Source organism: Larus michahellis, chromosome 3 (genome assembly GCF_964199755.1).
Source record: "Larus michahellis chromosome 3, bLarMic1.1, whole genome shotgun sequence".
Classification (NCBI taxonomy): Eukaryota; Metazoa; Chordata; class Aves; order Charadriiformes; family Laridae; genus Larus; species Larus michahellis.
In genome coordinates this window covers 109,507,153-109,532,462 of record NC_133898.1, presented here as the reverse complement: position 1 = coordinate 109,532,462, position 25,310 = coordinate 109,507,153, and the positions used below count along the sequence as shown (strand labels likewise).

Below are 25,310 nucleotides of genomic sequence, written 5' to 3'. Positions count from 1 at the left end.
AAACATGTCAAACTCAGGTAGGGTCCAAGCACAAGGCACACTGACTGTGGGGAGGGGACGGGGGTGAACTTAGCTAACAGGCAATTAGGAGGAAGAAGTCTTTAACTTGTCTTAATTGTGAATTTGGGCCCCTTGCTGTAGTGGATGCAGAGCTGGGACAGGCTCATACAGCCAGCCTCATTTAGGAGTCTGGTCCCCATGGGACCACACAGGTCCTTCAGAAGAGCATGCAGAGGGAAGGTACACCACCACGGGCTCCTTCATGAGAGTCGCTGTGCAGGTGCCTTTCCTTCTTGCATCAAAAGAAGCGTGTCCAGCAGGTTGAGGAAGGTGATTTTGCCCCTCTATTCCACTCTGGTGAGACCCCACCTGGAGTACTGCGTCCAGCTCTGGAGTCCTCAGCACAAGAAGGACATGGACCTGTTGGAGCGGGTCCAGAGGAGGGCCACGCAGATGATCCAAGGGCTGGAGCACCTCTCCTATGAGGACAGGCTGAGAGAGTTGGGGTTGTTCAGTCTAGAGAAGAGAAGGCTCCAGGGAGACCTTATAGCAGCCTTCCAGTACCTAAAGGGGGCCTACAGGAGAGGTGGGGAGGGACTCTATCAGGGAGTGTAATGATAGGATGAAGGGTAACTGTTTCAAACTGAAATAGGGGAGATTTAGTTTGGAAATCAGGAAGAAAGTCTTTCCTGTGAGGGTGGTGAGACACTGGAACAGGTTGCCCAGGGAAGCTGTGGGTGCCTCATCCCTGGAAGTGTTCAAGGCCAGGCTGGATGGGGCTTTGAGCAGCCTGGTCTAGTGGGAAGTGTCCCTGCCCATGGCAGTGGGGGTTAGAATTAGATGATCTTTAAGATCTTTAAGATCTTTAAGGTCCCTTCTAACCTGAACCATTCTATGATTCTATTATTCCTCTGCCGAAGAGCGACAAACAACAGGACAAAAGGTGCTAAGGGATGTTACCTTCCAGTTGTATTTCGGGCAGCCCCCAGCCCACCCCTGTGCTTCCAGCCGCGGGGAGGAGGAGAAGACGGGCATGTTGTTGCGCACCCCCACAAGGTTTCAATGTCTTGGTGCTCAACGCGCCCCAGCCTCACCCGGCTGCGGGGAAACCTGAAAGTAGATCTTCCAGGGAGCCGCAGCAGGGAAAGGGATGGGCACGTGGCCGTCCATCGTGCACAGCATGAGCTGGCAGCTGTACTGTAGAAAATTTAAATTTTGGATTTAGATTTTTCCAGGAGCAGATAGGTTAGCTACAGATGCCTACATCTTCTGCTGGATACAGTCCCAACTTTTCACCTAAAGGTGATCTTCAGCCCAGGCCCAAATCATCAGCGGCAAGTTTAAACGTATCCGTTCTGTAATTAATTTCAATTACACCTTCCTGCTGCTTCACTTTCTGTTCCTGAGGCTCTGAAGGCCCCTACCTTTGCTGAGACTCTCCACACTCAATTTCCCTATTGCCCGTGTTGTCCTCCTGCCATTTTCAGTGGTACCAGATAAAACTTTCAAAACTATTCAAAGCAATTCTTGTGAAAAAAATACACGTTCCTCATGAGCTTCATTTGCACGATACAGTAAAATGGGAATATCTCAGTGGTCATCATTTATTTTATTCTAGCATGTCTTCTGAAAATTATATTGTTATTACACAGCTGTTATCTAACACAAGAGTTCACATTAGCATAGCAATGGCACTGAGAACAGCTAATGATCTTACATTCATGTTGCATGGGGGCAGGAAATCAGTTAACAAAAATACAGCTGCCCCAAATCATATGCATTGATTAAAAAGCCATAAATATGGCATATTGAGGGTTGTGGTGGGGGTCACGCTGTATCTCTTCAATCAGTGTGATTAAATGCTTTCCAGATGTGTTATTCCTTCTTCTGTCAAAGGGATCAAGTATTTCGTTTCATTTCTTGCAGGTGAAGGCAGAAGATGGAATATTCCATTATATGATTTTTTATTTTAAATATAAACAGAAGGCTATATAAGATGGAGGTAATTTTTGACCTGGTACATTGTAAAAAATGACCTTGTAAACACCGATTTTCTAATCTTCTTCAATTTGGCAACAGTTGTGGGGGCAAGAGAGACAGTTCTTGCAGGGAGTGAGAAAGGGTAAACAGGGGCAGGAACAATCAAAAAAAGGTAAAAATTTCAACCTGATTCAATTTGTGGTTTGTAATATTGCAATGAGCAATCTGAAGACTTCAAAAAATTCAGCTGTGTAGGATGCCCCTTAGTGGTTGAACATAAACACTGTTGACAGAAGAAATAACATGGAAAAAACCCTCCAAAATAATATTTATATTTATTAACTGAGAACAAAGGGTTTTAAATGCTAACATATGTACAGAAGAGTCTACAAAGCCACGTTTACATAAAACATCAGAAACAGCTGGAAAAATGCAAACTGACAGTAAGAGAACATTCCTGAATAAGCTATTGCATTCAGTGAGTGAGAAGAACAAGAAAACAAGTGAAAAGGAGGGGAAAAAGGGTCAATCTCTATTTTTGTTTTAATTAGAATTGATATTACAGGATGAGTGGGCTTTGCAGAGGAACATGATCAGATATTGAGCTCTGCAAGGAAACCCAACTCAGTATTTTTACTGATACTTTCTAGAGTAGAGAGTTTCTGTAGAGAACTATGAAGTCACCTGCTCTGGTGCCATGGTTCCTTCCCCACACCATGCGGATGGTGCAGCCGCCGGCCATCGCTGCTGTTGCAGGCGGCTGCCAGCTTGTGTTAGAATATACAAACATTTCTACACAAAAGGCATCAAGAAATGTTTAAGGTTCAGCAGGAACGGTTAGAGTGCACAAATTCTGTAATACAAACAGATGTTCATATCTAGTTAGATATAACAGTACAAAGAGTCTATGAGAGATGATTTTTATTTGGTCTAACTCTTGTCATGAGGAATATATTGCTTCTAACTTCCCCTTTTCAAAACCAGTCTTTGCACAGGAGTCAATGTGCAAAAGATGCAACAGGGTGACACTAACGAAGCACGGCACCCCCATCGATCCGTTTACACCTACTCCGATTTTAACTGCATTTTATACCTTTAGATCTCTCTCTAGCTATACACTGGATCACGAAAGAAGGCCGTTGTATTTACAGACAGTGCATTTTATTTGGAAATCTGATGCCTCTGATAGTTGCTATTTTATTCTTTCTTGAAGAAGTCTGTAATTCTTCCATCTTTTTAACTTTGCATGCAGAAATCACGGCTGCAAAGTGTCTCTTTACCTCCACAGGGGTAACTGCGGCAGAAAAGCCACTGATCAGCACTACCGACAGAAGTCTTTTACTTCTTGGGTCTCATCGCAGCGCAGCTTAACGGATTAAGGGAAGTCTCTTATTTTGAGTTAGCTGGTGTGTGCTGTAGCTGGATATACTGATCCCAAACATTCCCAGCAGCAACGCCGTCCGTTGCAGCAGCGTGTCTGATGAGTTGATAACGATTTTTCCCGCAGCTTGAGTCTAGGGGAGAAACAGGGCAAGTCAGACGCTGATTCCGCTGAGTGCAAGACAAAAAGCAGGTCTTTGGAACCTACAAAGTCCTTTTTTCTTCCCCATGTCATTTAATATAGTATGACTCCGCTTTCTGCTCAAGAGTATCGGGGACAAACTATTGCACATTTTGGAAGGCCCCCTTTTTATCACTTTGTAAAAGAAAGGACACATTTCTGATACGAGTTTTCTTTCATTTGTAGCTCATTGATTTGGGTGACTTTAATGGGGTTCCCTCTGGCTACTTGGCTGAGAGGGAGAGCTGAATCAAGCTTGGAGGCTTAGGCATAAAGGAGAAAGGAGAAGGGACTTTCTTGTTCTGTGAAGTACAAAAATCTCCTCCTTCCCACAGATTAGCTCTGCTAACAGTGATGCTCCCCTGAATGGTAAGGTATTAATTTGAGAAAGCAAGGCTAAAAGGGACCAGTAACATCTTTTATGAGCTCCACAGGTAGAACTAGACCCATCAGACAAGTTTTAACACAGTCTCTTTGTTAAGTCCAACAAAGCAGCAGGAAATGTAAATCAAAGTAAGGATACAAAATTAATTATTTACTGATTATCTGAATGAGAAAAGAAATTAAGTTACTGTTGCTTGTCTAGTACGTATGATACACTGACCAAGAAGCAGAAATACAGTTGCATGGACTCCCTAGAGAGAGAAAACAAATTCCTATAAACAGGCCGTGAGTTAAAACATACCATGTTTCTTTCCAGTTGCAGCATTTCTTATACGAAATTATGACTAGGCCTCAAATAATGATTTTTTTAAATGCTTTCCCTTGCACTCTACGAATGGAAAGCACGGAAAGCATGGAAAAATGCAAACCAACAGTAAGAGAACATTCCTGAATAAGCTATTGCATTCAGTGAGTGAGAAGAACAAGAAAACAAGGGAAAAGGAGGGGGAAAGGGTCAATCTCTATTTTTATTTTAATCAGAATTGATATTAATTGACAGGAGTGTCAGATTCCAAGGAGTTTGATTTTTACTTCCAGATTCTAGGCTTTTTATGCGAGCTTAAATAATCAGAACTCAGTGCTCTGTCCTTGATAAATGTGGTCTACAGTGTGGATACTTCAGCAGCAGAAAAAATAAACATGTAAGAAATTCCAAATAAAATTACAATGTGAGATGATATCAAAAGATATGCAGGCAGGCGTGAAAGAAATTCACTGCTAGGACTGAAACACAGTATCCTTAGCTCAGCTCTCAGCTATTCAACTATCACCTCTCAGCTACTACAGTCTATGATCTTGGATGCAGGTCACATTGCTAAGAGCTGTGGGATTCTCCAACAAAAGGATATATACTCTGTAAATATCAAAATATGGAGTACAATAAGAAGGATGCTCTACTCAGTATATAATTTTTGTCTGTTTCATTCCTAATTATTCAGCTAATTTAAAATATTTTCTATGCATGCTTTTATATTTTTCTTCATATAACAATCAATACCCTGGTCCCTCAATATTCCAGAGGTCAATACTGCCTGAGGTTTCTTTACCATAACCGTCGAGGCTGGCCGAAGTGCTTCACTGACAGCTCATTTGAGTTGCTTAGGAACCCATCACTCTCCTTACCGTTAATGTTTTCCTACCGCCCCAAACATACAAAGCCTTTGCAAAAGAAAATGATGGAGAAGTAGTTTCTGTTTAGGTACTGCAGAAACATAAACTCCTTCCAAGTGTTCTGCGTTCGGTGTTCCAGCATGATACCAATTACCAAGAATTATCATAATTCATTTACTTTTCAGCAGAGGCTTAATTAAGACTTCTTTGAGTTGTTATGCAAGTTAACCCACCAGAAGCCAGTGTTCCCTTGGGCTGGTCATGCAATAATTTGAAATAAAATCAGCATGAGCAAGAGAAATACTGGTATTTCAAAGATCTAATTAAAAGCAGAAAAAAAGGACAGAATTTTCATACCTGCAACAACCTTATATACCCAGGTGTCATTCTCCGGAGAGGAATAACCATGATTTCTGAGCCTTCGTAGAATTTCAGCCTCTACAATTTTAGAAGACACAAAAAACGTTACTAAATCGCAGGGATTTTTTACAGGTTGACCCCTCAATGAAACAGAAGATTAAATCTAATATGGTTTGCTACAATGGCAAAAGCATTGTAGCAACTCCGAGAAGCACAGCACGCAAACGTTTTTTTTTTCCCCACCTGATGCTCCTTTCCTCGAGCCCTTGACATGCTTACAGTCCCAGGGGTATATAAAGCCCAGCCGAGTTGCATAACCTGTCAGATGGGATCTGTCTGCGCCACTTAGGTGTTGGCAGAGCTGTAACTGTCTCGCCTGGGGCCAGGTATGTCTTGCAATATTGGAAACCGCTCTGGGAATGCCTGAAGCTCATTAAGAGAGCAGTGCGACAGCTGACCTCCTTAAGAAGAAAAGGGCCTAAGCCTGCTTTATAGATAGCACTGGACATAAAAAAAAAAAAGGAGGTCGTTATAGCATTTGGTATTGTAGAGCGACAATGCAAATAGGATTGGATGGCTTTTATGTAACTTAAGAGCATGTATTTATACCCACAGGACGACCTGACTGGGTAGGAAGCTTAATGCAGCCATGACCCGAGTTGAAAGGATGTGCTAATACCACGGGGTTATTTGGAGGCACATTTAAAAGTAAGTTTTCGTTTCTGATAGCATTCTCTTTTACTCAGCATTATGCATATTCTTGCTCCTTTCTCTACTGCTAAAGCTTTACCACTAAAACCCACTTAATCTAATACTCATTATTACTGTTATTACTATTTTCTGTTAACAGTGATTTCTTTTCACTGTAGTGAGCTTGGATTCAGTTCTGCTCCTGGGGTCATATAGTTCACAATGTGAGAAATGGTGGTGAAATCTAACCTACAAAATTAATTTCTCTTTCTTTTAGGAGCATCCATGGACAGACTGTGCTGAAAAAGCTCCTTTTCCCATTATCAGTACATACAACCTTGAATATAGACTGCAAGGCAGACTTTGGCTCCAGTTGCAGTCATAGAAAATCTTCAGGTGGCGTAAATCAGGAGAGCACCAGTGTCCACAGTGAGCCCATGGTTTTCATCACTAGCGCTCCATAGAGCAGCACTGATTTACACCCCTTAAGTCTCTGCTAGAGCAGCCTAAAGTGCTCTGAGAAATATTCCTGCCGTAAAAGAGCAGAAACATGAAATGTTTCTACTTGGACAAATACTCTACATTAGGTATTCCACAACAATACCACTTACCAAGAATTCTCATAACTCATTTACTTTTCAGCAAATGCTTAATTAACGTTATGTAAAGGAAAGCGGCTGTTTTCTTCTGTGGCTCTGGCTTACACAGCATCCAGCAGGCAGATCCCATTTTCCTCTCGCCACACCATGTTTATACCACGTGAACCCCGTTGGCACCAGTGGAGCTATGTCTCATTCACAAAACAGGTAACTTGAGTTACCTATAGTGTTAAATCTAAATACTAAAAGCTTTTTTTTAGTATTTAGTATTTCAGTATTTTTAGTAATTTTTAGTATTTTTAGACTGGGAACCTGCCAATCTGTTGTGGTTTTTTTTTTTTAAATGCGCAATTTGCGTAATGACCCCATGCTAACCCTTAAGTGCCGTATAGCTTAGCTATAGGAAATATTGTATTAACGGGAAACAATTGGGAGCTGACTGAAGTTAATGGGAAGCCTATCAGCAAAAGCAATGCCTGCCCAACCGCATTTGAGATGAAAATCTATACTATAAAACGGCAAAGGCTTTTTTCTTGCTCTTGTTTCTTGCCGTATGCCCCACGCTAACTTTCCTACACAAAGAGGAGAGGGCCTGGGCTTGCTGCCCAGAGCAGGACAAGGCCCATGCTGCAGAGTCCGCGTTCTTCTGCAAATACACACAAAGCTGAGTTTTTCCTTTACATTTCCAGCCTTGCCTGCATTCAAAGAAAAACCTACTTACAGCAGTATCAGTTTTCAGGACCTGCAAAAAATGCGTTACTAACAATTTCTGTCATTTTGTGTGTAATTCTTTCCGTTCAGAGAATGGCAGTGAGATTCCTGTGGCACGGTATTCAGAAAGGGAGAGCTTTCCATCCAAGTTTCTTTTTGTGGAAAATAAAAGGGAAGGGTAAGAGTATGCCTTGAATGCCACAGCTGTCTTTAAAAATAATTACTTAGCCACGCTCAACACAGCTGAAATTGTAGAACGTTTTCTATAATTGCAGGTGTTACCAAATCTGTACTACTCTCCTGAGGACTCTGAAAGAATGACCCTCCCAGGTTGTTTCAGGAGAACTTTGAACAAACAAGGGGCTGCCCCCGTTCCTTTCGAAGTTCAAGCCTCTGAGAATGGAGTACCAATTGCCACAATGCAGAGATGAACGTGCCCCTCCTGGGCAGGGGACCAGCAAATGGAGTGGGAAAAGCACGAGCAGCAAAGGGCTCTCTTGGCAAATACAGGGGGATCCCACGTGCAGTGCAGACCACTCGCCTCATTCATCTGCTAATCCTCTACTGCTTGATGGAGATGCCGTTTCCTAATGGGCGACAAGCAGATAAGAATGCAAACGATATGCCGACATCCTCCCCATCCCAAAATTAAAGGTGAGGGACACTTTGAACCCAGCTGTCAATATTCATCACCTTGTGCTCTATTTCCATTAAGAGGAGAAATCAATAATGAAATTAGATGGTTCTTCGCTATAATCCTGTGCCTTTGGGACCGGCAAGGGCGGTTTCCCCAAATACAGCAGGAATCAACCAACAGGAACAATTTCTTTTCACAGTGTTAGAAGCCCCTCCTTGACTGGCATTCCCCAGAAAGCAATTTGTGCTGCCTGTGAGCACGTCCCTGCCTCTCCGAAGCATGGTGCAGGGACAATCATGTTAGCATTGCCCAGCACAGCTCGGTGGCAAGCAGCAGGGCAAGCACGGCAGCGTGGGGCTCAGGCCCCAGCTCTTTCAGTAAGTTTTGTGTCCCACGCCAAGCCTGTGCTGTTGACCACTCCAACACAGATGTCTCAAATATTTAGGCTGAAACTACACTGTAATCATAGATCATAAAATCATTTAGGTTAGAAAAGACCTTTAAGATCATCAAGTCCAACCATAAACCTAACACTCTAAGTCCACCACTAAACCATGTCCCTAAGAACCACATCTACAAGGATGGTGACTCGACCACTTCCCTGGGCAGCCTCTTCCAATACTTGACAAGCCTTTCAGTGAAGAAATTTGTCCTAATATCCAGTCTAAATCTCCCCTGGCACAACTTGAGGCCATTTCTTCTTGTCCTATCACCTGTTACTTAGGAGAAGAGACCAACCCCCACCTCACTACAGCCTCCTTTCAGGTAGTTGTAGAGGGTGATAAGGTCTCCCCTCAGCCTCCTTTTCTCCAGGCTAAACAACCCCAGCTCCCTCAGCTGCTCCTCATAAGACTTGTTCTCCAGACCCCTCACCAGCTTCACTGCCCTTCTCTGGACTCGCTCCAGCACCTCAATGTCTTTCCTGTAGTGAGGGGCCCAAAAATGAACAAGGTACTCAAGGTGTGGCCTCACCAGTACAGGGGGACAATCACTTCCCTAGTCCTAGTCACCACTCTGTTCCTGATACAAGCCAGGATGCTGTTGGCCTTCTTGGCCACCTGGGCACACTGCTGGCTCATATTCAGCCGGCTGTCCACCAACACCCCCAGGTCCTTTTCCACCAGGCAGCTCTCCAGCCACTCTGCCCCAAGCCTGTAGCGCTGCATGGGGTTGTTGTGACCCAAGTGCAGGACTCAGCACTTGGCCTTGTTGAACCTCATGCCACTGGCCTTAGCCCATGGATCCAGCCTGTCCTAATCCCTCTGTAGAGCCTTCCTACCCTCAAGCAGATCAACACTCCCACCCAACTTGGTGTCGTCTGCAAACTTAAAATTCACGGACTTGTTTCTTTCTCTATGTGCCCCAGACTTCGTTAGCTTCTCTTTCACAGACAACTGCTTCTCCCATCATCCTGAATTCAATTTCAGATTCCTACATACGTAGTCTCCTAAAATCAGGCTCAACTTTCCAGTTTTCCTTGCTACCTATACTCCATACAGTGACTCCTATTTTCCAGCTCACTCTCCCAGCTACTTTCCAGTATATTTACTTTTATCCTGATGAAAGGGCAGCTACATCAACATTTCCTTCTACTCCAATACTTCAGCTTTAGCATCAGAATGTCTCTTCAGAAAAGGGGCCCGTACTGCTGTCTTCTGCCAGTCAGCGCTTGCCATCGTGGACCCTTGCAGCTGCCAGAATAACAAAGGTCTGTCGCACTCAGGAGACTCTGCATGCTAGTGAGCCCTGACTCTCACCCCTGTGGTAGTCCATTGCATACATTTAGACATGCTATTTTCCTCTGCTTTCTTATATCCTATTTCAAAAAATTTTTGTAGCCATCCTGAAGCAGAGGGATGGAGAAGTGAGGCGAGCTGGTAGGGCATTTGAGTTAAACCACAGGCAAAGGCAGATGGGGAGAGCAGCTTCTCTTACACCTGTGTGGAAGCTCAGACTACGGAGCTGCAGCCAACACATGGCTGTTACACAAAGGATGTCCAGACAGGTTCACATGTGCAATGATCCATCGGTGGGGTCTGCAGCCGACGGCATGCATGGAGTCTAACATGGAGAGTTGCTTTTGGTGAAAAATGGAAACCAAAGAGGAAGGGAGTGCAGAGGGGAATGGGGAGCAGGGCAAGAACATGGGACCAAGGAAGGGAAAATCCTGCCCCATGGGTGGCTGGGGTGACAGGCCCACCCCACGGCCAGGGGAAGGCAGGCTCCACACTTGCAGACAGGAGGCTCTTGCCAGCACGAAGGCACCTAAGGCAACATGGTGGTAAGTGTGCATTCTTACAGGCACCAGTCACTTGTGACCCACTTGGGACTGAGCCGATGTCTCCCAACAGTTGTTGCTCCTACCCGATGGATAAAGATTGCAGGTAGCGCACTGCAGGGCATTGCCTATGTGCAGTCACATTTCTGAACAATAAACTGCTTTAAAGCAAGGCTCTCCACTGGCTTTGAGCATCATTCAGCTTGATTTACTCTAGGCCTTCACACTAGTACAGGGGCAGCATTTTAAAAGAGGATTTCCAGTAAAGCATACACAATTTTCATTCTTTACCTGGACAACAATAGCAAAATGGATTATTTTGAAGTCATAATTTTGAAAATAATTCAGATATTTAACTGAAGAAGTACTTTCCAAAATTCACCACCCTTAAGGAGGCCAGGGTGGAGGAATAGGGGCAGAATTCTGAACCTTCCTATGGCTTCTACTGCTGCTCTTTGTGTAGGATAGAGTAAACACAAAGTGCTGTCAATGTAGGCAAATAAATAAAACAAAACATACAAAGAAAACAAACCGGCAAATTTTCCTCTGTGCACAACCGTATGACTAATCCTGGGCTTTTTGACTTCAACAGTTATTAGATCTGAGAGCACGTCCTCACAAACCGTTCTGTGCATTACTTAAAAATTAACACCAAGCTAAAAGGATTTTTGCCTAAAACAAAGGTAACTAAAACACCATTTCTGGAGGGGGAACAGGACTGGGCACTGTCAGCTCATAGAAGAAAGAGACGATCCTGCCCCAAAGAGCCTACAATCCGTGGGCAGGCAGATGGATGCCACCAGATGGAGGAGCACAGGGAAACAAAGAGAATATATTGCTTGGCATGCAAGGCAATGTTCTCAGCTCGCTCACAGTCAGACTGTTTCCAAATTTTTGTAGGCGTTGCAGCAAAGCACAGTGTTAAGGAGGGATGTGGAGGTGGTTAATTAATTTTAAGATGATAAAGCAGGCAAGGAACAGGAACAATGTTAGTCACATTGTTACATTACACAGCAATATCTTCGCGGAGTGCAAAATTAGGGAGATGTATTGGAATATGTTGATGACAGAAGTGGGAAATACTGTCAATAAAAGAAGACTGGAATTCTGTGTAGACGAGCAGAGACATAGCCAGACAACTGCAGATAGTTCAGTCCTCAAAGTCATCTAAGGTTACGGATAGAGAGTGGCAAGAGATTGTGTTGCTGAGGCTTACGGAGTTACCACTGAAGCAGCTTAAACTACTCATTCATTTCCTGCTGAGAACTGACTCGTTCCCTTCCCACAGCTCCACTGCCACGCGGTTACTCCTGTATTTGCAGCCTGCCTACCCATAGTGCTTTGATGCCATTGAGGGGCGAAATAATAGAAACAGGCAAAAATTTAACAGCAAAAGACTCAATAGCAGAGAACCAAATTAATTTCTACTACAGAGAAAGGAGAACTTCTGCCATGAAAGAAAATTTTGTGTTAGCAATTGTTGCAGTCTGTATCTGTTAGAAACTGCAGCGGAAAAAAAAATAATCCTGGAACGTGTTTTTGAAGTATTTCAAAGCAAAGGCAGGTAAGTGCTATGTCACTGGCAGCAGCACAGCTGTAGCACAAAGCCAGTAGCACAGCTCATCTGGAACCAGGTTTCGGTCAAGCAGGGCTGGATCCATCTCTCCTAACTCCAGACGTGGCTAGGGCAGATGCCTGCCTCGGAACTAGTTGCTCTAAACTCCCATTGTAATTTACCTATTTTCGATGTTAAGATCAGGGAAAGAAGTGATGCTTGACAGAACGGTGAGTTAATACAGCTAGCGCAGACACAGACATCAATAGCCTAAGTACAGCCAGTCATGTGAACTGCACCCCACTGATTAGAGCAGGAGAATTCACAATAAAGCTGGCATGAAGAACGGCTCCTAAGATGAACAAAGCAAATGAAAAGTATGTATTGCAAGAAGCAGCTATAAAAAAAATGTTTAACCTCACAAAAGGAGGCTCGTCAAACCCTTCCTCTCCTCTTAGATACTGATGAGCAGTGATGATGTGGTTGAACACTGATTTCTGCCTCATTCCCAACTCCTGGATGTGGTCAGTAGCCTAGTGTCATCTCCTCTCGCTCAGGGGAGGCCTTCATAGAGGGAAGGCAACCCTGGTAAAATTGAGTGGCTCACTACACATGGAAAAGCCAACACATGAGAAGGACTGCATTTAAGAGTCTGCGTTAACAGGTACTACCTGACCTGATGTGCAAGTATAGCATCTCCGGGGACTCCATCTCCAGTGTCCCAGTAGACGGTCACTGTCCTACAGAACATTGTCAGTTCTGACTGCTACTGATCCGTAAATGATCAGCTGGGTGAATAAACTCACTGTCAGTTTTTCTGTAGCTAAGGTGTGTACTAGTACAGATGTATTTATTCATTTTACAACTGAAAACAAAGAAGAACCCATCAAAATGAAAAAAACAAACCCCACAACTCAAACCAAGTATATAAACAATGGGCATTAATAGAGGGACTTGGGGTCAGGTCTGAAGACCTTAATAGAAGCTGGCAGTTTTCAAAAAGGTGCTGCTACATTCAAGCCACTCACTGGCAACTCTGATCTTTGGGTCCACCTAAATGGTTTGTACAATTTTGCAGAATTTGCTGGTGGATTGCAACAGAAAACTGGCCTAGCAGATATGGGCAGGGAAAAGCTTCTCTGCCTCTACTGTGCAAGTGACATGGCACCACAAGCACTTCCCTGTTGTGTCTTTTGTTAATACCCACCGCTGGAAAGTGGGCTGAGTGTTTAAAACGCATAGCAGAAGAATGGCTGTCTTTCTTGAGCAACAACCTTATGCCTTGCTGCCTGGGAGGCAGTTTCAGAAATCAACCAGCACAAGACAAAACCAGAGATGCTGGAACACCATGGGCTGTCCTCATTGGCCTGTGAATTATTTGGGTGCGTATCCGTGGAAAGATTTATCTATAGCCTTTATTCTGGGAAGGTTCACATCTGGCAGGCATTGGACAGGCTTCCAGTAGAGGTCCAGAGGCCCATTTAACACCGGTAACAGTTGGTAATCTAGATCCCTTTTTCTCACAGGTGTAATGCACTGTCTTGCAATGATCCCAGTATTCAGAGCACGTAAGAACCACTTCAGCAAGGCGGCACGCTGGAAGGACACGCAATGCAGTCCTGACAGTTTGTGAAGAAGGTGGGTATCATCATTTAACATAAAGTCATTTTTCAGCTACCAAGACACTGCCGATCTGAGTAGGGAAGCCTATGGCACACCCATGGATGTATCTGGATACGTAAGACTCGCAAGACACATCACCACTCAAGAGCACATCCACTCCTGTGACTATGTGTGCCAATTAGCTGCTATTAATCCAAGACAGTATATTATTTGTTGCTCTAAAGGAGTGACATACAATGGCTGCTATTTTGCTGAGAAAAAAGGCATTAAGCTCTTTCCTGTGAACAGCCTGCAATTTCCTTTCCATTTAGAAGACACAGAGCAAAGAGGGGTGAGCTTGTTAAAGTGCAAGGCATGTCCTCTCCCTCTGCTCTGCTCCCCAAAGTCCTTTAAAATGGGTGTCTACATCACGACGCCCACCAGGTACTGGCTCCTGTGCCAAGCTGAACATGTGTTCCTGGCTGGACAGTCCTCAGTGGGTGTTTTTCACTGTAAGCATTTATGTGAGAAATTATATCACAATCTGTGATGACAACTCTTCATGTTGTGTCCTTTGCTGCTTCTGTGCCTGATGAGACAAAACACTGGACGGTCAGACTCCATGTCCTCATGGGCATCCCTCACTCCATCTGCAGAAGGTCCCAGACCATGAGAGGCTCCCTTGCAGCATCCCAGGTATCTTCTGCAGCTTGATACACAGTGTACAGATACACTGACCTGCGCAGGGTTGTAACCTGTCCAGCGCACATACACACACAGCCCACGGCCTTTTGAATTTGAACCACTTGTTTGTCAGAAGCTGGACACATCATTCCCAGCAGTTCTGTATTGCTGTTGGGAACGCTCATGAGCAGGTGCATATGCAACTAACTATCGAGCAGGGTTCTTCCTCCTTCTCCTCTCTGTCCCACAGTGCAACCCTGTTACACACATGCCAAATCTTCACCGTGAATCACACAAATGAGAGAGCTAAAGAAGCAGCCTTCTGACATGTAATTCCAGAAGTGCAGGTATTTGGGTATGGCAGCTGAGGACCGAAGGCCATGAGATCTGCGATGCCTACGAATGACTGGGCGGCTTGCAAAGAACTGCCATATTTTATGTATGAGAAAGACCCTAACGTACAGTATCCTGTGCTTTTTTGTAGCCAGAGACATTTTTAATTTGTTTCAGAGCACAGCCACAGTGTGAAAAAATAGCCACAGTAGGGATGTTTGGGATACCAGGACTCTGGAATGGAAAAGGATTCATTCTGAGAATATAGATACATTCAAAGCAGGACCACAATTTTGGTTCTAATTCTAAAGCACTGATTTACAATAGAAGTATACAACTTCAGTCAATCATTTCTCTGGTACCTCTCTGTTCTTTTCAAACAAAATTTTCAAATAGTCAAAATGTGTGGGTTACCATATTCCATATGGCTTTATAAATTGTGAGCCATGAATCCTACAAAGTCCATCTGTGGGATTTTTTTTCCTTTTTTAAAAGCCCAAACTTTAAGGTCTACACTTCAAAGCACCTGATCCACCTTCTAAACAAACCTGTAGAATCTTCTTTTTGGAAGGGCTGGAACTTGTTTTACACGTGATCACAGTTAAAATGAATCTGGAGCTATTATCAAAATGTAGAACTTTATTGACATTTACCATTCCTGCATAAGCAAATGTATCTGAACATCAAGAGGTTTTGAAGTCTTCCTCAGTGGTCTACTAGGGAAGTTACTTACATTTTGCGCTAATGGCTACCTAGATCTGTAACATCCAAAAATGGTTTCTAATTTAGAAACTGTAAATGCTTTGATCCAGCCTTGCAGATATTAAGGCCTGAATATAAAATGCTGTATGCTGTGTTTTTGCAATGCAACTGGCTAATGAATTAGTCCACCCAAAACACAAAGGATTTGTAAATTCTCTTGTACAACTAAACTGCAATATAAAAACATAAAATTACTGGAACCTTCCAAGTATGATAGAAAATGCTTCAAAGCTTTAAATTAAATTACATGGCTTTAGTGGGAACCTTGCTAGTTGCATTTCTGTTCCCGCACACTTTCGGACATGTCCCCTTGTTTTGTTTCCTTGTAATTGCCTTCACATTGCCAATTACATATGGTTCCCATCCCTTACTATCCGTATTCCTATTTAAATGTTCTAACGTCTTAAAGGGACATCTATTATTTCTGGCATGGCACTGTGCCAGCACAGTTGTGGCTATTTAACACGATTGGTAACCTATTTTTAGGTATAATCCTGCATAAAGGTACATGTCTTATGTTGTGAACTCTCTAGCTGAACACTGGAAGATGCTTTCATCAACTTAAGAAGAGGGCAAAACAATCTATACAGGAAATAAAGCATGAAAAATACATTAATCAAAAGAGCAGCGTTTCTATAACATTTATTTTTTCATTAGGTAGTCTTTATTCTGATTAAGTGTTGTGGCTGTCTGACTGTGAGGCCAAGCAGAAATGATTGAAACAACATTCAAATTACCTAGGAGTGGAAAACAAAACAAGAGGGAAAACGCAGTGAACATTTGCACTTAAGCATGATGCACTGGACTTAGCTCGGAGTTCCCTCTTCGGAGATTGTATTTCCCATGGCACAAACTACCAGCTCACCAGGACCAGATGGTATTCACCTAAGAGCTCTAAACCAACCGAAGGATGAAATAACACAACTGTGAGCCGTGGTGTGTAACCTCTCACCGGGAATTGTCTCACAGGGAATTGCTGGGAAGGTGGCTAATTTTTATAGAGGATTCCAGGGGTGATCTGAGGAACTACAGACTAGTGAACCTGATGTCCTCGTTCAGCAGATCAGTAGGGACCACTGCAAGGAACAGAATGAGCAGATGCTTGGAAAAATATACTGGGAACCACTGCATTAAACTTTTGTAAGGGAAGACTTACTTTACAAGCCTACTGACTTTTCATTTTTTTTTTTTTTTAGGAATAGACAAATAAGCAGACAAGGTGTAGTAAATTGCATTTTTAAAATTCATTGTGAAAAAAAAAGCTCTTAAAAAAGAAGCCTCACAGGCTAAGAGGATCCTCATTTGAATGAATAAGCAATTCAAAGATACTAAAGAAAAACTAGGAATGCAGTTTTCCCACTGGAAGGAGATCACCAACACAATCCTATGAGACTTTGTGCCAGGATCTGTGCTGCTCAGCAAAGTCCTAAATGACCCGGAAAAGGTGATGAATAATGGGGGAACAGAGACTGCTGATTCCACTATGTTTATCACAGGGACTAAAATTGAAAGCTGACGGTGCAGAGCTGCAGAAGAGCACTACGATTGTGAACAACTTGTGATAAAACGGCAGATGAGATTCCATGTAGGGTATTGCAAAGTGGTGCAAGTAATTACATAAACCGATAAGGACTGTTCAGGAATGAAATAAGAGTTCTGTGACAATGTTGGCTCAGTACGCAGTAAGGGGTCAAAAAAGCACCGAATTATTTGGAAAGGACTAAGAACAAATCAAAGCACACTTCAAAAAATGTATGGTAAACCTATATTTTTAAAAACGTGGGCAGTTTTGGTCCTCCCATCTCCAAAAGGATAAAGCAGACTCAAAAAAGATATAGGAAAGGGCACGAAGGGTATAACAAAAAGCAGGAAAAGTTTATTTATGAAGAATGAGCAAACAGGACTCTTCAAGTTGGATGCATCCCTTTATTCTTCTTCCCTGCTTCCTTACCTCCTCTACACGTCTTCCTCTCCCTCCCACATTACTGTGTTCTTACCAATGCTTTCATAGTCTTCCCAGTCCTGCACACAAATGAAGGTTTGAAATACAAGCCGTTGGGATTTTCTTTCCTCACTCAGAGTTAGAGGGAGGGCTTCCTCTGATCTCCCCATACTCCTTCTCCAAGGCAGAAAATGCACAAGGGTTCACTGCCCCCCACCGCCCCAAAATACAAAGGAAAAAAATATTTCTTTGAGTTTTTTACCTCCTTCCTGCATCGTAGCCTTGTCAACAAGATTTTTCTAATTATCAGACATTGACTTCTCCAGTTTGGAGGCAGACAGACTGCCTTCAGTGCATGGCTTCCCTGTGAAGTAGGAGATGCCGTGACAGATTGTCCCACCTTGAAGTTACTTTCAGAGCTGATTGCAAACTCCTCCCATTTCACAGCTTGTAGAAATCTCAGCCAACTGCTTTTCCTTGATAGCGAGGTGATACTACTAGTTAAGCATGGTTCAGTCTCACCTCTCACTTATGGGACGTTTGTGTTAACTTCATTTGGAAACTGATGCACAGGTACTGAAGCGAATGCCCTGGGTGCTTCATCATAAATTTTAGCTCTGATCAGCTTTTGAGTCTGATGGAAAACTGACTCCAATTTGAGAGACATGTTTATGATTCCCGCTCATTAAAGCCAAAGACAGATATTCAGTCACTGAGAAACGCACTGCTTCAATCCTTGGCTCATACCACTTCAAAGACCAGTGCACAGTTCAGTTCAGGAGGAACAGGACTGATGGGTCATAGGCTGGAAGCTGCTCTTCCTATAGGCTCTACAAAGACTTTCCATGAGGCGCACATCAATTCATTCCTGTGAACTTCTATACAAAAGCCTATCCCTGCCAGAGAGGATTTGTTTTTTACACTGGTCTATAGGAAGCGCCCAATTATACAGAGTATGCAGAATCCTCCTTTGCTTGGTTCCCTACAGTCTGAAGCACTGATCTTTGTTAACTTAGTATTATGTATTTTTGTGAGCATTAAAAACTCGGTGGAAGGCTGCATGTAGCATTGTGGAAAAAAGATTGCCAGTCACTCTAAAAATGCAAAGCACAACCAAGGGAGGGTGCTTTAATTTCAGATAGACAGCTGTAAAATTGCTTAGTAAAGATAGTTGGAAATTTATTTGTATTTCTTCTGAATTGCAATGCAGAGGTGAATGGCTGTGTACTGATAAAGCCATCTGTCTTGTGGGTGCCTGGAGGAAGACTCTGCACCAAAGCAATATTGCCAGTTTTACAGTTAATATCCTGGTGCGCTTGAGCTGAGAGTTGGCCTGCAGTCATTTCCGCCACCTTAGGGCATACCATAGAACAGCATGCTCCGTTGTAATGACTCTTGCTCACAAGCACAGGCTGCCAGATTGGGAAAGGGCATTAATATCCCTGCAGAGCATAGCGGCAATGCAAGTACATCATTCCATGCACTGAGATAATATTCAGGTCTATGGACTTAGATTTGAACCCAGAGAAGAGAAGGAACTGCAGCTGTGGGTAGAATGCTTTTATTGAGTAGTTTTTTCAGATGACTTGCTTCTCCTGCATACAGAATAACAACAGTGATTTAGGGACTCAGTTAAAAAAAAGGTGGCAAACACTGTCCTGGTTTGGATTTCTAACAGATAGTTTTGTGGGCTTTGTAGTATTATAGGGTTCTTTTCAGACTTCCTTGGTTGGCTTCAAACAAAATGCTATGCGAGAGACTGCTGTACAAAGCATCTATGATTTATGGATACCAGTAATTCCTACAATTTGGATCAGCCTTAGACAGCTGGAGCTGCATCAAGATTTATAAAGAGGACCCTTAGTTATTATTCAGAAGACTAATTATCCTCTTTGAGATACTTGCTCAACGCCATCTCATCTTTGTGACTTTTACCTCCCAAATTTCCTGTCACTCTCATTTGAAAGTGCAAGTCTCCGGTTATCCACGAGAATCTTGTTGAGCACAGAGCAGAAAGGATCTGTGAATCACCACCACAACCTAGACGGGAAAAGCTACGTCCACGTAGTCCCATCCCTCCTTCCCTCCTGTTCACATCACCTCGGTAAGTCACTGTCGGCAGCTGCTTCCCAGGATCTGCCCACGCCCAGGTTCTCACCCTATGGTACCTGCAAGGTAGTGTGAGTCTGCTTTTCACTCTGTGAAACACGGCGGGGCCTTGCAAATTATGGAGTGAGCAGAAGAGCATCAGACTTCTAGAAACAAAACAGTCAGCTTTTGTGTCTCAGGTGCCCTGACAAGGGCACATGAAATGTTTTTTGGCTTGATATTGAACTTTAATGTTTTTTGCTTATGCATAAGGGAATCAGACTGAAAGAAAGGATGCTGTCAGGGCATTTTGACAGAAACACTTTTTTTTTTTTTTTTCCCCCCTTCCCTACAGCTTCCAGTGTACGGAAGAGTTAAGGAACCTTTTGTAATCTGACAAGGCATGTTCTGTGTTAGCACAGAGCCAGAATCTTGGAGCTGGAGGCTCTATGCTGTTTGTATGGGGTTTACGCAGCCACAGATCAGATTCTGGCCAGGGAAATTATACTTTCCTCAAATAAAGCAGCAGAACTACACTCACCAGCTTTATTCACATTGAGGAAACAAATCAGTTTATTGCTCTGAATATCTCTTATCTTTGTTTCTTTTTCTTTTGTAGTTTCTGTTGCCAAACACTTCAGTATTCTCTTCTGCCTTTGAACTACAGGCTCCTGCAGCTGGTGCAGGGATGGTACTTCCAGTTGCAAGTTCTTTTAAAATAATTTTCCTTTCATGTTTAGCTCCTGTACTAACTGGCCCTACTGTGACTTTGCTGGTTACTGTGCTCCTATGCTGTTATCACTCCTTTGTTTTTCCATCATGTAGCTTCAGGGCCAGCCTGTTACACAGTCTTGACTAAAGGGAACCATGAGGGTGATGAACCACTGCAACGAAGTGGGAATCCCACCGGCGGTTCTGTCTCATACAAGGATCCTCCCAAGAATCTGCTCCTGCTTCTCTCTGGACTGTGACAGCTCTGGGCAGAGAGTAACTGGGACTTCTCTCAGAAGAACTTCCAACAGAAAACATTAATGCTGCCTGCATTTCGATTCATGACACCAACTGCAACTTGGCACTCCCTGAGCAGCAGAAGTTGGGAGACTAAGCTGAAGTTTGATGAATATCTCTGACGAAACCTTACACCGGTCTCCAGCAATAGCTCAGGGTTTAGAAAACGTTCAGATAGTTAATGCTGATACTGACAGTTCACATGTCTGCTGTGGCCTGGAAATCTGCTCAGGGAACTGCTTCTGTAAAAAACTGAAAATTTGCATTTCCCACTATAAAACTGTAAATGCAACTTCCTAAGCAAACTTCTAAGTCTCAAACCTGTTTTTTTCATCAGTAGTTAATGAACTTATTGCAAGGACCTTGCTTCAATTACCAGCTGGAAGAAATGCAACACAAGAGATTATGCACACACAAGACACTTTTACAACTAAAGCTATGGATCACATCCTGCAGGAAAAGAAAGAAAGATAAATTTTCCTTTGATGTTTAAAAATAAGGAATCTTTCACAACAATTATTCTTGACTAATGCAAATCATTCCCTCCAGAGCAACGAACTGAAAACACTTATGACAAATTTGAGAGTCTATTTACTTTGAATACTTTTCAATTATTCTGCTTCCCGTTAAACATACTTTAAACCACAATTCTACAGTTCTTTGTACAGCGTCTTATTTTGGACTCTTATCCTTAACTAAAAAAGTTAAAGCTTGTTCTTGTAGAAAACTGAAGAAATACTTGTTGACAGCAGCAGACAACCATTACACCTTGTGCTATTTAGACTCCTGTGAAGTGACCTAGTGCCACATGACTTTCTGATCAAAACAAAAAAAGCACAAAAGACAATAAAGTACACGTTAAATACATCAGAAATCTGCTAGATGATCTCAGTTTTCTGTTTTCAAAAAGAAGGTATAAATAGGGAATTGTGACTGACTCCTTGGATCCCATAAAATTAGTACTGGTACTCAACACTGTTTGGCATTTTTATTAATATTCTGTAATAAACATAAAATCATTGCTGGTAAACTTTGCAGATAACATTAGCAGATAGTCGATACCAATGAAAGCAGTACTGGCACATAAAATAATCCATTATTTACTAATGTAGACATAGTAAAAGAAAATTAGTGTTAATATGGCCAAACAGCAAGTCAGACATTTAAGAACAAGAAGGATAGAACCAGAGATTAAATCCTGGAAAGCAATAAATTTCAAGACTACTTGTTTACTAAGACAAATAACTCAACATGGATTCCTTATACAGTCCTATGGCAAAAAGTGGACACACAATGGAGCAGTGAGAAAGAAAGCTGGCACTGCCAAGATTTTAAATGAAGTTTTATGTGAAGTTCCAGCACACTTGTTCTCTAAATTTTAGGGAAAAAAATTGAGAGCACGTACAAGAGAGCCTCAAAAACAATTTGAAGGCTGTAGAAAATGCCTTAAAGCAAACAATTTAAAGAGATAATGTTTAGGATAGCAAAAAGGAGTTTGCATTGTAGCTTGATTACAGTGTTCAAAAACTTTTACAGACATAAAATAGTGGCTAGCGAGCGACGACTTAATTTAGTGACGAAAAGCATACCAAGAACTAAGGACTGAAAGTTAAATCTAGACAAATTCAAAATTAAAATAAGGCACATGTTTCTAACAGTGACAGTGAGATTGAATACTGGAATCAATGACCAGAGAAGGGGCTAAGTCTTCATTTCTTGATGTCTTTAAATCAAGCTTGCCTGTCTCTGCAGAACACTTGGTTTAGCAAAACCCACAAACAGTGGTTTTGTCAGACTGAAGTTACTGGTCTTCATCCTGAAGTAAAAGGAAAATTTATGACCAGGGATCCAGATGGGGTCAGAGATGATAATTTCATGTCCTTTTTAGTCTTACCCTCTATTTAGCTATCAATTCACTGAGTGAATACAGAGAAAAAACTTTCTGAGTGACTTTTGGCATCTGGATAACAATGTGATCCACAGCAGACCATAAATCATCCAGTAATAGATATACGTCAGAAACTATTGAGATTAATATATTCTTGCAACACCTTCTAATTTAGAAATTTAGAGTTATTTAATATTTTACACATTAATTTTATACTGGGTAATTGAATTAATGTGAAAGGGTTAAGTAGATAGGCTAATGAAACACTGTGCCATGTACTTAGCTTAATGTGGCTAGAAAAATCAATGCACTTTGGTCTGTCAGTTAGCAATCACAGATTTAATTGAATAACACGTCAAGTATTTTAAACTGTTTACCAATGCAAATAGAATCCAGCACTACAGTAATGGTAATAAGCTAAGATGCTTTCCCTGAATACCAATCAGATTTGAACATGACCTTCGTTTTATGCTCCAACATGCCAGACAGAGATCAAACAGCTACCGTTACGTCTTACAGAGTTTGGTGATTACTCCTGTGATTCTGAAAAAAATATATTTACTATTGATTCACTCTCTAGAAGACAGGTAATGGGTAATCAGTTTGATATTCCTAGCAATGGTTACTCCTCCTTTGTGCATTTATACTTGCTTCCACTTCATTATTGTTACTGGGAGCAGGAATCAATCACACAGCAATTGTTTACTGAGCCTATCTCAGCAGTGGTGGAGGCCACTTTGTGCATGATCACATGGAGGCAACAAGAGGAAGAGCAGGAGAAGCACCTCTTCAGCTTGTGTTGGGTGAGTTCCACCACAGCTGTACAACAGGCTCCTTACTCTTCTTCTCCTTCCCCCTTTTACCACTCTGAGGCAATGGCTTCCCAACAGAAAATAAGAAAGCAGCAAGGAGGAGGGGTCACAGCCCTGTTCAAGTTGAAGGAGCTTGCCACTGCCAGACCAGCACCAGGAGTAGATGACGTTTTGGTCATGCAACATGTACATCCCTGTCCCTTTCTCAGGAAATTAATTTTTTTTTTACAAAAAACCACATTGCTGCCTGCAACGCAGATGTTTCCATTTGACCTACCTGTTCAAGCTCCCATAACAGTCAATATAAATATGTAAGTTCTCCTATTTGTACCATTGTTCTGATCCTAAATTAGATGTCTAGAAGCAATCAGTTTTATTGGGCTGTACAAGTATCTCTTTCATCCCAGTGATTATAAAGTTCTTTAGACAGGCAGCTCAGATGGAAATATCTACACTGTAAACACCTGAAGTTGGGAGAAATGATTCCCTCCCTGCATGCCTCCAAGCTCTCCTTAGCAAGCTGCAGATGAACGCTGCCTCCAAAGTGTCTACCAGGGAGAACCAGGTCTCTGTTCTACTAGACTGATCATGTGTGCGATATAAAATTAACTTGCCATTTTTAACTATCAGCAGCCTTGCTTACATATTCTAGCATATTCTTCATTGCAGTTAAGTCTATTACATTCCTCTCACACATCTGCAGCTCAGATGTAACAGAAATTCACTGTGCTGAGTGCTGTACAGCAGGCCAATCCCTTCATCAAATTGCTGCTAGTTTAAGAAAGGAAAAAACAGATGAGAAAACGGGCAGAGTGATGTGGGAGTACACAGATACAATAAGGCAACATTAGTCAGCACAGTAGGCAGTTGTCTTAGCACACTACTGACATAGCTGTTGCCAAGCTTTTGGGCAGCATCATGGCAAAGGATAGTTAAAGAAGGGAAGGAAAACGATAGAAAGACTGCTCTGTAGAGAGTTGTGGAAGGCACTGTGGGGAAAAAGCACAGATGTGTTAATCTGAAAATGTAGCAAGTGGGTGATGGAAGCTAGTACCAGAGGCTGAAAGGATGGAGGAATCATCTGTGCACTAACTGAGGGAACTGAGAAGACTGGCAAAGACCTTGAAAGCGAAGACATCAGCCTCTAGTTGATGCTACAGAAAAGAAGGTATTGAACCACAGATTCATTCCTTCTCTATTGGTGTGTAGTCCTCTTCAATCTTAGATAATACTTTTTTTTTTTGGCATTATGTATCCTAAACCAGGATGTAGCATTGCAGTAATAATGTAAAAGAGAACTACTGCTTGGTTATACATTTTACAAATGTACACAGTTCATTAAAATGACTACACACTATTAATTCTACAAAGTTAAGCACTTAACGTGGAAAACATCCTTATTAAAGCTATATATTTGACCTTGACTGACTGTGGTGCATATACACTGTTTTCAAACAATCATAGAATATATAGTTTTTTCCTAGGTCGTTAGAGGTAGGAAACATATACAGCATTTGTAAATTTCTGCTTTTTCTTTATACTTATGTAATGTTTTTCTCCCATGTCTTAGGTTCAGCATATATCTAGCAGTTTAAAAATATAATTTTTTTCATCTAAGAAAAACATACATTAAAAATTGTGAACTACTCAGACATTATAGTTAGCCTATTCAACAAAATTTACTTAGGTGCAATGCAGAAGATAAAGTAGTTAACAGTGAAGCAAAATTAGCTGCATAAACATGTGCAATGCAGCCCTCCTTAGGTGCAATCTACGATTGAAGCAATTAATCACAAGATCTACATAGCTATAACCTGAGGTTGGCCTAAATATTAAATATAATGCATTTTTCCAATCTTGCAGTTTGCTGTTTTTTTCACTACCACTCTTTGTTATTATCCTTCATGTGTAGCACACTGTACATGCACAACACACACTACTTTCCACTCTGCGTCTCTGGACTGGTTTTATGGCATACCAAATACTACTGGGAGAAACATGTTTTCTTTGGTCAAAGACAACAATTTTCTGCCTTCATGCTGCCACCCACCACGTTTTTCCTTCTTTGTCTTTTTTTTAAAGTCTTTTTTTTTCCAGATGTCATTTCAGTGTTTCAGCCTACTGAGTCATAATCCCCTGCACTGGTGCAGGGGAGAAAAGCCAGCTGTCATAGAAAACACATTAATGAATTTATAATGTTATATGACTGTAAAGTACTATATAAAATATTGCACTACTTATGAAGCAGTAAAAATCCGTAACATTA

The 25,310-nt window shown here is 42.1% G+C and overlaps 1 protein-coding gene across 1 annotated transcript in view; it reads right to left on the bottom strand.

The window, feature by feature from the left end:
- Window positions 1-3,359: 3,359 nt before the first annotated feature.
- Window positions 3,360-25,310, bottom strand: part of ERICH1 (glutamate rich 1) — a 96,306-nt gene continuing 74,355 nt past the window's right edge. Inside the window, exons 7-8 of the transcript XR_012586337.1 lie at window positions 5,453-5,533; window positions 3,360-3,494 (exon numbers count right to left, since the gene is read on the bottom strand). The gene's annotated coding sequence lies outside the window, so the exon portion shown is untranslated. The remainder of the gene's footprint in view (window positions 3,495-5,452; window positions 5,534-25,310) is intronic.